This window comes from Choloepus didactylus, chromosome 9 (genome assembly GCF_015220235.1).
Source record: "Choloepus didactylus isolate mChoDid1 chromosome 9, mChoDid1.pri, whole genome shotgun sequence".
Taxonomy (NCBI): domain Eukaryota; kingdom Metazoa; phylum Chordata; class Mammalia; order Pilosa; family Megalonychidae; genus Choloepus; species Choloepus didactylus.
This window is the reverse complement of record NC_051315.1, coordinates 107,874,260-107,886,469: the sequence shown is the minus strand read 5'-3', so window position 1 is coordinate 107,886,469 and position 12,210 is coordinate 107,874,260.

Here is a 12,210-nt window from a genome sequence, read left to right as displayed (position 1 = left end):
AATGAACAATCAATGATTCCTGGTATAATCACATAATTATGCATTCACCACCACAATCTATATGAGGACTTTTCCATTTCTTCCACAAAGAAAGGAAAAGGAGAAAAAAATGAAAAATAAAAATGCAAAAGGTAGAAGTAAAATAAAACTAAAATAAAATACAATGAAAAGGTCAGACAACACCACCAAGAATCCCATGTCATTTCCTTATATCTCCCCTCTTATAGACATTTAGCTTTGGTATATTACCTTTGTTACAGTTAATGGAAGCATCTTAAAATGTTATTGTTAACTATAGACCCTAGTGTGCATTGATTGTATTTTTTCCCCTATGCCATCCAATTTTCAACACCTTGCAATGTTGACATTTATTTGTTCTCCCTCATTAAAATACATTCTTATATTTGTACATTTAATCACCATCATTGAGCACTCTAGATTTCACTAAGCTATACAATCCCAGTCTTTATCTTTTATCTTTTCTTCTGGTGTCATACATGCTCCTAGCCTTCCTCTTTCAACCATACTCACACACTCATTTTTGTTCAGAGTATTTATGATATTGTGCTACCATCACACAGTATTATGCTATCCATTCCATTTCTGGATCTATACAATCAATCCTGTTGAAACTTCTGTACTCCTTCAGCAGCAAAGCCTGATCTCTAATCTCTTTCTATCTCCTGATAACCTGTGTTCTCAATTCTAAAATTTCATTCATCAATGTTAGTTCATATTAGTGAGACCATACAGTATCTGTTCTTTTGTTTCTGGATAATTTCACTCAATGTAATGTCTACTGTCTCCCTTTTGTCTTTTGGATTTTATATGCCATATCTTATTTTATTTTTTTCCCTCTCTTTCTCTTTTCACTCTTACTGATAATCTTCATTTCTACACTCTTCTCCAAACCTCTCTCTCCTGTCTTTTCTTATCTGCCTGTAGTGCTCCCTTTAGTATTCTTACAGAGCAGGTATCTTGTTCACAAACTCTCACAGTGTCTGAGTGTCTGTCTGAAAATATTTTAAACTCTCCTTCAGTTTTGAAGGACATTTTTGCAAGTTATGGAATTCTTGGCTGGCAGTTTTTCTCTTTCAGTATCTTAAATATATCATAGCACTGCCTTCTCACCTCCATGGTTTCTACTGAAAAATCTGTAGAAGTCTTATTGAGCTTCCCTTGTATGTGATGAATTGATTTTTTTTTTCCTGCTTTCAGAATTTTCTCTTTGTCTTTGACATTTGATAATCTGATTATTTAGTGTCTTGGAGTCAGTCTACTCAGATCTATTTTGTTTGAGGTAAGCTGCTCTTCTTGGATCTGTAATTTTTTGTCTGTCATGAGAGACGAGAAATTTTCAGTGATTATTTCCTTCATTATTCTTTCTCCCCTTTTCCCTTCTCTTCTCTCAGGATATATATATTCATGCTCTTCATGTTGTCATTCAATTCCCTGCACTGCTGCTCATATTTTTCCATTCTTTTCCCTATCTGTTCTTTTGTGTGTAGGATTTCACTTGTCCTGTCCTCTAGTCCCTGAATCATTTCTTCTGCCTCTTCAAATCTTCTGTTGTATGTCTCTCTTGTATTTTACATCTCTTCTATTGTGCCTTTCATTCCCATAAGTTCTGTCAGTTGTTTTTTTCAAACTTTTGAATTCTTCCTTATGTTCACCCAATGTCTTCTTTATATCCTGCATCTCTTTTGCCATATCTTCCCTCTACTTGTTGATTTGATTTTTGAATTAATTTAGCATATTTGTTTGAAGATCTTTAATTAGTTGTTTTAACTTCTGTATCTCATTTGAATTGTCAGTTTGTTCCTTTGACTGGGGCGTATCTGCATTCTTCCTAGTGTGATTTGTAATTTTTTGTTATCTGGGCTCCTGTTTCCTTGATTACCCCAGTCAGATTTTCCCAGACCAGACAGGTCCAGGTCTCAGGAAGAAGGTGTAATCAGTATCAATTTTCCCTGAGAATGAGACCCAGCTGATTGTCAGATTTTCCTGTGAGGTCTCTAGACTTTGTTCTTTTCCTATTCTGCCCAGCAGGTGTCAATTGTCAGTCCACAGCTCCAATGTTGTAAAGAGGTGCAGTGCCTTTAATTCTCAGTGGACCCTATCCTGGTCAGGGGCTGAGGGTGTCAGAAGCCAAGCTTAAGCCCTGTCTGTTTTTTTGTTTTGTTTTGTTTTAATTTTTTTTTTTAACCCAGGCCCTGGGATCTGAGTTCTCTGAGGAAGGTCTGCCACTTGAGCTGGACCCCACCCCACCCCACTTTTCTTTGGGAAGATAAGCCCTTTAGGGAATTATCTCTTACACTTGAATTTTTCCTTTGGCTCACTGACTGTCTTAACTCCACCCTTGCCTGGGTCAGTGCTGACAATGGAAATTGCCTGAGGTGTTCTCTACTGAGCTACTTAGAATGACAGAAAAAAAAAAAAGGAAAAAAGAAAGAAGTCTCCTTTTCTGAGCCAGTCCCCAGCCCTCCAGTTCACCAGTCAAGAACCAGAGCTGGTAGTCAGTTCTGTGTGCCCCTTTTCTTGGGACACAGCCCTTTTCCATTATTCTGAGCTCATCTGACTCCAAAAGCCCCTGTTTTTATTTATTTATATATTTTTTTCCCCATCAGTCCTGCCTCCTTTTGCCAGGAGAAACCTCCACCTTCCTTTCCTGCTTGCTCTAAGTTTATCTGTGCTCATATTCAGTAGTTCAAATTTGTTAATGAAAACCACATTTGGAGCTTGGTTGAGCTACATTCCCTTGCTCCCAGCAAGAACTGCTTCTTTTTCCTATAGGGAAGTTTTCCAACTCAGTCTGCCATGATGGTGGGGGAGGAGTCCCAGCTCCACAGTTTGGGAAGCTTTACTTACAGTTCTATGCTATGATCTCAGCCATTCCATCCATTCCAGACTTGTGTATGATGTTGTCCAGCCACAGAAGTCCTCCTTACATCTGTTCCAGATTATTTACAAGGTGTTCCTGGCTATTTGCTAGCTGTTCCAGGGGACTAACTAAATCACATACCTCTCTATGCTGCCATCTTGCCCCCTATATGCCAGTATTAATCTTTTGAGTTTGGCTTCTTTCACTTTGCTTAATGTGTTTGAGATGCATTTTTATATTGGTGTATGTATCGGTAGTTCATTCCTTTTTATTGCTGAGTGTGATGATTAAGTTCATGGGTCAATTTGGCCAGATTATGGTGTCCAGTTGTTTGGCCAAGCAAGCACTAGCCTGATTGTTACTGTGAGGGTATTTCATGGATTTAAATCATTTGTTAGTTTATTGCATCTATGGCTGATTACATCTACAATAATCAAAGGAGATTGCCTTCAGCAATGAGAGGTCTCATCCAATTAGTTGAAGGCCTTAAAGGGAGAACTGATGATTTCAGCAGTCAGAAGACTTTCTATCTCTGCTTCAGACAGCCAACGTCTAGGGAATTCATTGAAACCTTCATTGAGTTCCCAACTTGTGAACTGCCCTATGGAATTCAGACTTGCCAAGTTCAGTGGTCTCCAATTCCTGTAATAAATCAATCTCTCTCTCTCTCATATATATATATATATAAATATACATAAATATATATGTGCACTCATACATATATATATTTTCTCTCTCTATATATAGATATACTCTTTCTATATACATTCTCTCATATATATACTTATATATATATTCTCTCTATATATATGTATGTGTGTGTGTATGTACGTATACTTTCTCTCTCTCCCTCTCTCTCTCTACACATACAAGCACCTGTGGTCCTGTTTCTCTGGAGAATCCTGACTAATACACTTAGTAATATTCTACCATATGGATGTACCACAGTTTGTTTGTTCGTCTGAGAATGGATATTTGGGTTGTTTCTGGTTTTTGGTAATTATGAATAATGCTGTTGTAAGCATTCATGTATGAATGCTTTTTGTAGGAACATAAGTTTTCATTTCTCTTGGATAAATACCTAGGCGTGAAATTGTTGGGTCATGTGGTAAGTATACATTCGATTTTACTAGAAACTGACAAACTGTTTTACAGAGTGGCTGCACCATTTTGCATTCTTGCCAGCAATGTTTGAGAGTGGCAGAAGCTCCACCGACAACACTTGGTATTGTTTTTATGCTATTTTATTTTATTTTTAATTTTGTAGCCATTCTTATAGGTTTGTAGTGACATGCACCCTTTTTACTGCAAGAACATCTTTTGCATCATGAAATAAAATATTTAACATTTCCAGTCTAATACATTTGCACTTGTATTAAATCACCAATATCTGGAGCAATTCCAAGCACCCTGGGTAGGCTTTGGATAACATTTGCTTGATCAAGAAGATGTATAAAAGTGATGCATCCTAGAACAAAGACAGGCTTTACAATGATAAACTGCACCTAGTGAGCTATAGTAACTACATATGTAGTTTTATACTAGCTCTATTGTCCCTGTAGCTCACTTTCAAGGCTTCAGAAAATAACGAAGACTCCTCAGATCACACCACTATACAGTAAGGGAAAAAATAATTTTAAAAGTGACATTTACTTTAATGGACAAATTAAAGTATAGGACAGTTAAGTTTAATATGAAACACATGACACAGTTTGTTCAGGATTGAATCATGTCTCCCACAAAAGGCATGGTAAGATCCCAACCCCTGGTCCTGTGGGTGTAGACCTGTTATAAATAAAAGCTCTTCAAGATGTTACCTCAGTTCAGCTGTGGCCCCACTGAATCAGGTTGGGCTCCAGTCTGGATCACTAGTGTCCCTTATAAGCAGAGTGAAAGTCAGATGGAGAGAAGCCACTGGAAGCAGACAGAAGCTAGAAGTCAATGGAACCCAGGATAGAAAGGGTCATGTGACAGAAAATCCAGGGAGCCCCAAAATTTCCAGCCATTCAGAAGATACTGATCCCAAGAGGAAGACAGCCTTCTAGATTAGATAACCGTGCACCAATAAATTCTTACTGTTAAAGCAACTCATTATATGTATTTATTTTAGTAGCTAGGAAACTAAAACACTGTTAATCCTTTTTTAAAAAAAATAAGAATTGGTCCTGAATTCTTTCTTGGATTTTTTTTCTTCCCTGCTATCTATTGGCAACATCGAATTACTATTTATGAAGTAAATTGAGCCTCAGACTTACAGTGTTCCAGCCACATATTAGAATAGTTATTATCCTCATCCTGACTTTTGTCATCATAGCATCTCAAAATCTTATTGACTTCTTCAGTTGGTAGAACAGTCTGGGAGGCATGGCTTGCCTTGTTTTGAAGTTGCTTAGAAGACGGTATGTCTTAGTTGCATTTTAAGTGAGGGTTAAGCAGTGAGAAAGGAAAAAAAAATCACCTATAATCCAAGTTACCACTGAAATATCTTTAGGATGATGCCAAGTTGGAGGCCACCACTCTGCATCACAGCTGAATCCAGCTTAGCCAGTTTTCCTCTAGTTTTGAAACAGGTTGTTTTTTCTTCAGTTGCACATCAGATAAAGGAATTGGCTTGAGTGAAGGGCCCATGTTTTCAGAAAACCAGGTTTGGTACCTGAGCCCTGGAATCACTTTTAGTGCATTCTCACAGTGTGAGAATTTCAGAGGATCTGAGGTGAACTGAGAGACAGATTCATGTCTCCCATTCTTGCTCATCTAGGCATACACTCAGCATAATGGATGACAGGTGGAATTTCTGGCACCATCTCAATTGATATTTTCCTGTTACCCTTTTCCCACCTCCCAAGGTTTATAGTTGGGCTTTCATAAGAAAAATGTTATCTTGCTACTTTTCTGCACTGACGGTGTAGTAGCTGGCTACTGCATTCTTTTCCACATCTTCACAATGAGATGACGAAAAGTTGATGGATTGTACATACTTTGTAATGTCTGGTGGCACATGCGGCTGGCTCAACTCATGCCCCGGGCAGTCCCCCCTACAAGATGGCATCGACGGATGAGCTTGCCCACAGAGCAGCCATGGTCTTTATTGCAGGAAAAGGAGACATTCTCTTCTGCTGCTTTTAGCCTGAGGCCACAGAGAGCCTGTCCTGAGGTCTATAAATGCTTGGGCAGATGGTACAGTCAGTCTCATTAAATTCTGGCTTTAGAGCAATGATGGTAACAGAATGCAATGTGTGATTATTTCCATTTTCATTTTCTGAAATGGCTGTGGCATTACTCACTGGAGACGCATTATACCTTTTGGACATGTTTCTACACAATCAAGTTCACAGAAGTAAATATGCCAACAAAATTCCCAAAATATGGCAATGCAAATTTCCATGTCTGGTTTAAGAAGACAAATAAATACTGCTTACATATAATAAGCAACAGTATAGGAAAATCTGTAAGGAATCATAAAAGCACTTCATAAAAAATTTGTAAAAATAGGTAAATAAGGATTGGAAAGAAAAATTGCCCCACCCAAAGCCTCACATAATAGCATTTATTTAACATTAGCACCCCTTGTTTTTTCTTTAGCATTTAACCCTCTATATTTAGAAGGTGGGTTTGTTAAAGGCCTAATCATGGGGAAAAAATTCCTAGGTAAGAGGTGTTTGTCCTTTAATCCCTCAGTTCCTTGTTTATGTTGGGAAGACAGTGTGGACAACAGTGATATTATGAATCAGGCAAACCTATGTTTGAATTCCTGGTATCCGTATGACCTTAAGCGACCTCGTCAATTTTCTGGGCATCAGTTCGTTAGTCTCAGAATGCAGATAATAACACTGTCTTGCAGAATCATTGACAGTTTATGGTGAGGCCATTAAACATGAATTCACTGAATTTTTTTTGTTCTGATTCCAAGCAATCTTCCAACTATGTAGTTTCCTACGTAGATAACTCCAGAGGGAGATTTTGTGGTGACCCCATGGGCTTGTGAACCCTATCAGTCATTTTTCAGTGCAAATTGAGGGTTCTCAATTACCTAACCAAGTTGCTTTACCATAGAAAAAGAACGCACTATTTATGCACACATGGGCCTGAGGGCTACCAGCGCGATGAGATCCCATCCTAAATGAATATGGCTCATCTCATAAGTGTGATTAATGTGAGTTTCACTGCTCCATCCAGAAATGGGTTGGCTTTTTATGTGCAGGTGAAATTAAGTTTTTGAGCCTGCAAAGTTGAGGATGAGAAGCTAAAGGTTATAAATTAGCAAGGTAAGAATGCCATCTAGGAAGACCTTCTGGACAGAATGGGTCAACCTTTTGTTCAGACTCTCCATCCTATTAAATTTTAAATGCAATCATTATTAAAATAATGATGGGACATAATTTAAAAACAGAAAGTAGTACTTGGCTTATAATGAAAAACTCCCAATTTCTGCTACTTGGGGGCAACTACTTTCAATTCTTTAAAGCTCTTTCTTCTGATATTCACCTCCTCATTTGAAGTCGCATGCTTCTGGAGTTTATTTCTTGATTTTTCAAGTTTTAGGCATTTTGTGTTACTTCATACTAGGGAGGAGGATTTAGTTATCCTACACACAGCAACTCCCATCCCTGCTGCGAATACACCTCCTCCCTGTCACACATCCCCTCTAGGTGCTGCATCACAATTTTTGTTTGAAACAATTGAGTCATGATAATGAATATATAAATATTATATACTGCTGAGTCATTATTACTGAGAATTATAATCTCTTCATGCACAACATTTACTGTAAAATCTGTAAAAATTTTAACAGTTGTGGAGTTTAAGAATTTAGAGAGACAGATTGGCTTGTCTTATGTCATGAAAAAGTTTAGTAGCAGTGCTAATTGATAACTTTTTTCTCAAGCTTCCTGTTTTCCAAGATGCCCAGATAATGTTGCATTTGCCATAAATGTCCCAAAGCCCTTAAAGTTGGACAAAAATCAAACATAATGTTTTAAACTTGGGCTCCTCCCTAAGATTATTCTAAGCCTGATGCTACACACTTGATCTGTTTTTACTCTTTATGCACATTTTATATACTCTTTCCATTTAATTTCACCAATCCCTTTATATTACTTATTAATCCTTGAAGGCAGATTTATGCACAAGTTTTATGAACTCAGATGTAATGTACATGGTGGGTCTTTCAAAGAGTTCAGATATGTTAATCCAGTGGAAAATGATATACATAAATTTTGGCTTTCTAATGGAAACTTTCTCCTTTTATTATTAGGTGAGACAAATGAAGTCTGTAAATTGTTTGAAAAATTAAATTAAATGGTAACAACAATATTCTTACCTAAATATTGATTGAAATTATCTTCTCTTGTTTGACCTGGATTTGTAATATTGGCTGGAGTTTCAAGAAGCTTTAAATATGTATCATGTCCTGAAATAATCTCTGGAGAACGTCAGTGGGACTGCATTTCTACTTTCCATAAGGATAGCTGTGGTCTAGACTCTGACCTCAGGAAGTTTAATTAGTTCTCTTTAAATTACATTAGAGAAAGAATTTGAATAGTTTGATTACACACAACACTAGGGCAATAGCAGAGAAGAAAATATTTCATATCATAAAAAGATATTATAATAGATACTGAAATTCATCTTTGAAATGCTGGAAAAGCATGTGACTTTATGCTCGGGCCATTGAACTGTAATTACCTGAATAATTCAGGCAAAAGCCACCTATTTGTTTTTAACTAAAACATCCAAGCTTCTGAGAAAAACCTTGGGCTTTACTGAAATTATACATATTTTTAACCTAAATCTCTATACCTAGTCAGGCTAATACATTTTCCTGAAACGATTTCTAATTTTACCATTATTTTTCAAAGTATTCTGAATTCTTTGGATCCTGTAATCAACTAAATAGCAATCTGGGAAGAGTGAACGTAGTGGGTAAAGTGAGCAGGTGAAAGTTTAAGGAGGAACAGAATGTTTGCAGAGTCTCAAACCCTCTCTCCCCAAATAGTTAAGTTTGCAGTGGTGAACCTTGGCACACCCCACCTTAAACAGGGGCTTAAGATTAACATCCTCATATATGATCTATGATGATGACATTAACACCATGTCCTCGAGAGAAATGGCATGCTCTTTAACCATATATATTCATGGTGGAATTAAAGCCAGCTAAAATGTAAACTCCACATCGTTTATTGGCAGGGGCATAGTCTTTAGTCAATGTAGTTACCTCTTATACCTTGAGGGCTTAATAAGCATTCAATGCTAAGCAATTCCCAGTCCAATTCACAAGCATTTATTGAGCATCTACAAGCCAACCTAGCATAGAACACCTCCAAAGAGACAGATGTTATTTAAGACAGAATTCTGTTAAAAAGTCTGTTAAATGATTGGGCCTACACTGAGCACCAGAATTTTGACTTAAACATTCACAGTGAGTCTTCCTGAACCAGGTATTTTTAGGTATGGACTTTGTGAAATCAGTGAATTTAAACATAATTGATGTTAACCCAAAGATTAAAGCAAATAACCAAGTAAATATTATTATTGATATGAATAAGTAACTGAATAAAAATATAAATGGGACACAAGGAACAACCTTCCTTACAGAGAATTCCAATTAATAGTTGTAGAAGGAAGGTAGGAAATAGAAAATCACCATTAGAATACCACAGTAATAATTGTTGCTGATAAGATCCATTAATGGATGCTAAAATCAGTGGTGAAGTTTAAGGAGGAACAGGATATTTGCATAGTCTCAAAATATCTCTCTCCAAATAGTAACTTTACAGTGGAGAAACCTGGCAGAAAACACCTTAATTCAGGGCTCAAGGGTAACATTACCAGTAATATGATATATTGAGCTTGTGTTCTCCCTACTATGATGCCCCTTGAAGGAAACATCACCTCTATGCTCTTTTTCCCAATAAAGCAAACCTCACTCTAGTCATGAACAAACATGAGACATGCTAAAATTACAGTATATTCTACAAAATAACTAACCAGTATTCTACAGATTCCTCAAAGTCATGAAAGACAGAACAACTGAGCAACTGTAACAGACTGGAGGAGACTTGGGGGCAAGACAACAAAATGCAGTGTGGGATCCTGGATCAGATCCTAGAACAGAAAAAAAGACTTCAGTAAAAAAATGGCAGAGACCTGAATAAAGTCTGTAGTTTTGTTAACAGTATTGTACCAATGTACAATACTGGGTTTTGATAATTGTATTATGGTTATGTACCTTTGGGGGAAGTTGAGTGACAAGTATACAGGGACACTGTACTATTTTTGCAACTCTTCTGTAAGCCTATAATTATTTCAAACTGAAAAATTTTAAAAAACAATAAAAATGGAAGCTGACATTATGAAACGAGTGACTATATTCACTGTTATATGATATTATAAATGGGGAGTACTAGATTCTCTGAAACGTTCCCCTCTGTTTTCTCCTCCATCTCTACCACTTGAAATATGTTTGTTCCACATGTATTCTATTTCGGAAAGGTGGTGGGGGCATAAGGTAACTGCCTTTAAAGACAACAGAATATTCTCCTAATTCCCTTCTACGTCTCAGCTTTCATGGTGTACAAACCTATTTTAGCATTTTCTCCAGAGCAGAGTGATGCAAGTTTCTTTAGAGAAGGAATCACGTAGGTAATATTTCAGTCTCAAGAACCTTCAGTACGCTTACTTCTTCAGCAAGTTCCAGCCCACACAGAGCTTCTTCCTTTGCAAGCAGCCTTTGGTTGTTTATAAATCTTGTTTTGTGGTTATTGTTATCCAGAAAGTAAATTATTAAGGTTTTTTGTTGTGGCTGTTTTTCAAGCAGTCTTATGTAATATGTAACACCCAATTTCAGCTATTTCTTTTGCCTGAACGTCTTATACAAGAACAAAAAGGCAGCTCTTAAATCTCTTGCACATCTTGTTTGTAGCGGAAAGGGAATGAGGAGAGCGGCCACTATGGTTTTTCTTTATGGCCAGTAATTCTGCAGCTGCATATGCTGTTCTAGGGTCACTTTATGACCATATGAGTGAAAAGTGTGAACAAAATAGCGCAGGCCTGTGATTCCTAAACTGTACAGTCTTCATCAGGTTTGTCCTGTTCTCCTGACAACTGAGTGGCATTTTCTTTATTAATTATCAGCATATAAATATTTCTTCATATAATTCATAATAGTTTTATCTTTTTTGAGACCCACAGATCTCTTGGCAGACAAATAAGGCAGAAGTTTGATTGAATTCATCATTTGTTCACCAAACCTAAAAAAGATTTTGAATGGTTTATACATATTTGAATGCCTAATGTACAGGATAGAGAACTATACAAGATATACATATTTAAGTGTCTAATATATAAGATATCACATTCAATACTATCATTGACATTTTAATCTATGTAATATGCATATAATATAATATTGGGAAACTTTAACATAACATACTGATTTGGTATAATATGATATATGATATGACATGATGGGATATGGTATGATATAATTCAGGAAAACATTTTCTAGAAAGAACTTTGTACCTAGGATTCATAAGTTGTCAAATCTCAAAAATCCTTAACTTCAGCTTTGGAAAATGTTTGGCAGTCTGCAACTTTTTATTTATATTTTTAGCCTTCTTAGACTCCAAACTATAAGAAATTGTTTTTAAAAGTAAGCTTTTAAAGACTGTTGTTTTGCAGTTTTATTAATGAGAACAAAATGTCCTTCAGTATATGTGCCGGTTTGAATGTACTATGTCCCCCAAAATGCCATTATCTTTGATGTAATCTTGTGTAGGCAGATGTATCAGTGTTGATTAGATTGTAATTCTTTGAGTGTTTCCATGGAGATGTGCCCCACCCAACTGTAGGTGATGACTCTGATTGGATAATTTCCATGGAGCTGTTGCCCCACCCATTCAGGGTAGGTCTAAATTAAATCACTGGAACCGTATAAATGAGCTGACAAACAGAAGGAACCAGTGCAGCTGAGAGTGACATTTTGAAGAGGAGCTACAGCCAAGAGGGACACTTTGATTTGAAGAATGCGCAGAAGCTGAGAGAGCAGCTGCAGATGAGAGACAGTTTGAAGACAGCTGTTGAAAGCAGACTCTTGCTCTGGAGAAGCTAAGAGAGGACAAACACCCAAGAGCAATTAAGAGTGACATTTTTAAGGAACTGCAGCCTAGAGAGGAACATCCTGGGAGAAAGCCATTTTGAAACCAGAACTTTGGAGCAGATGCCAGCTATGTGTCATCCCAGCTAACGGAGGTTTTCCGGACACCATTGGCCATCCTCCAGTGAAGGTACCCAATTGCTGATATGTTACCTTGGACACTTTATGGCCTTAA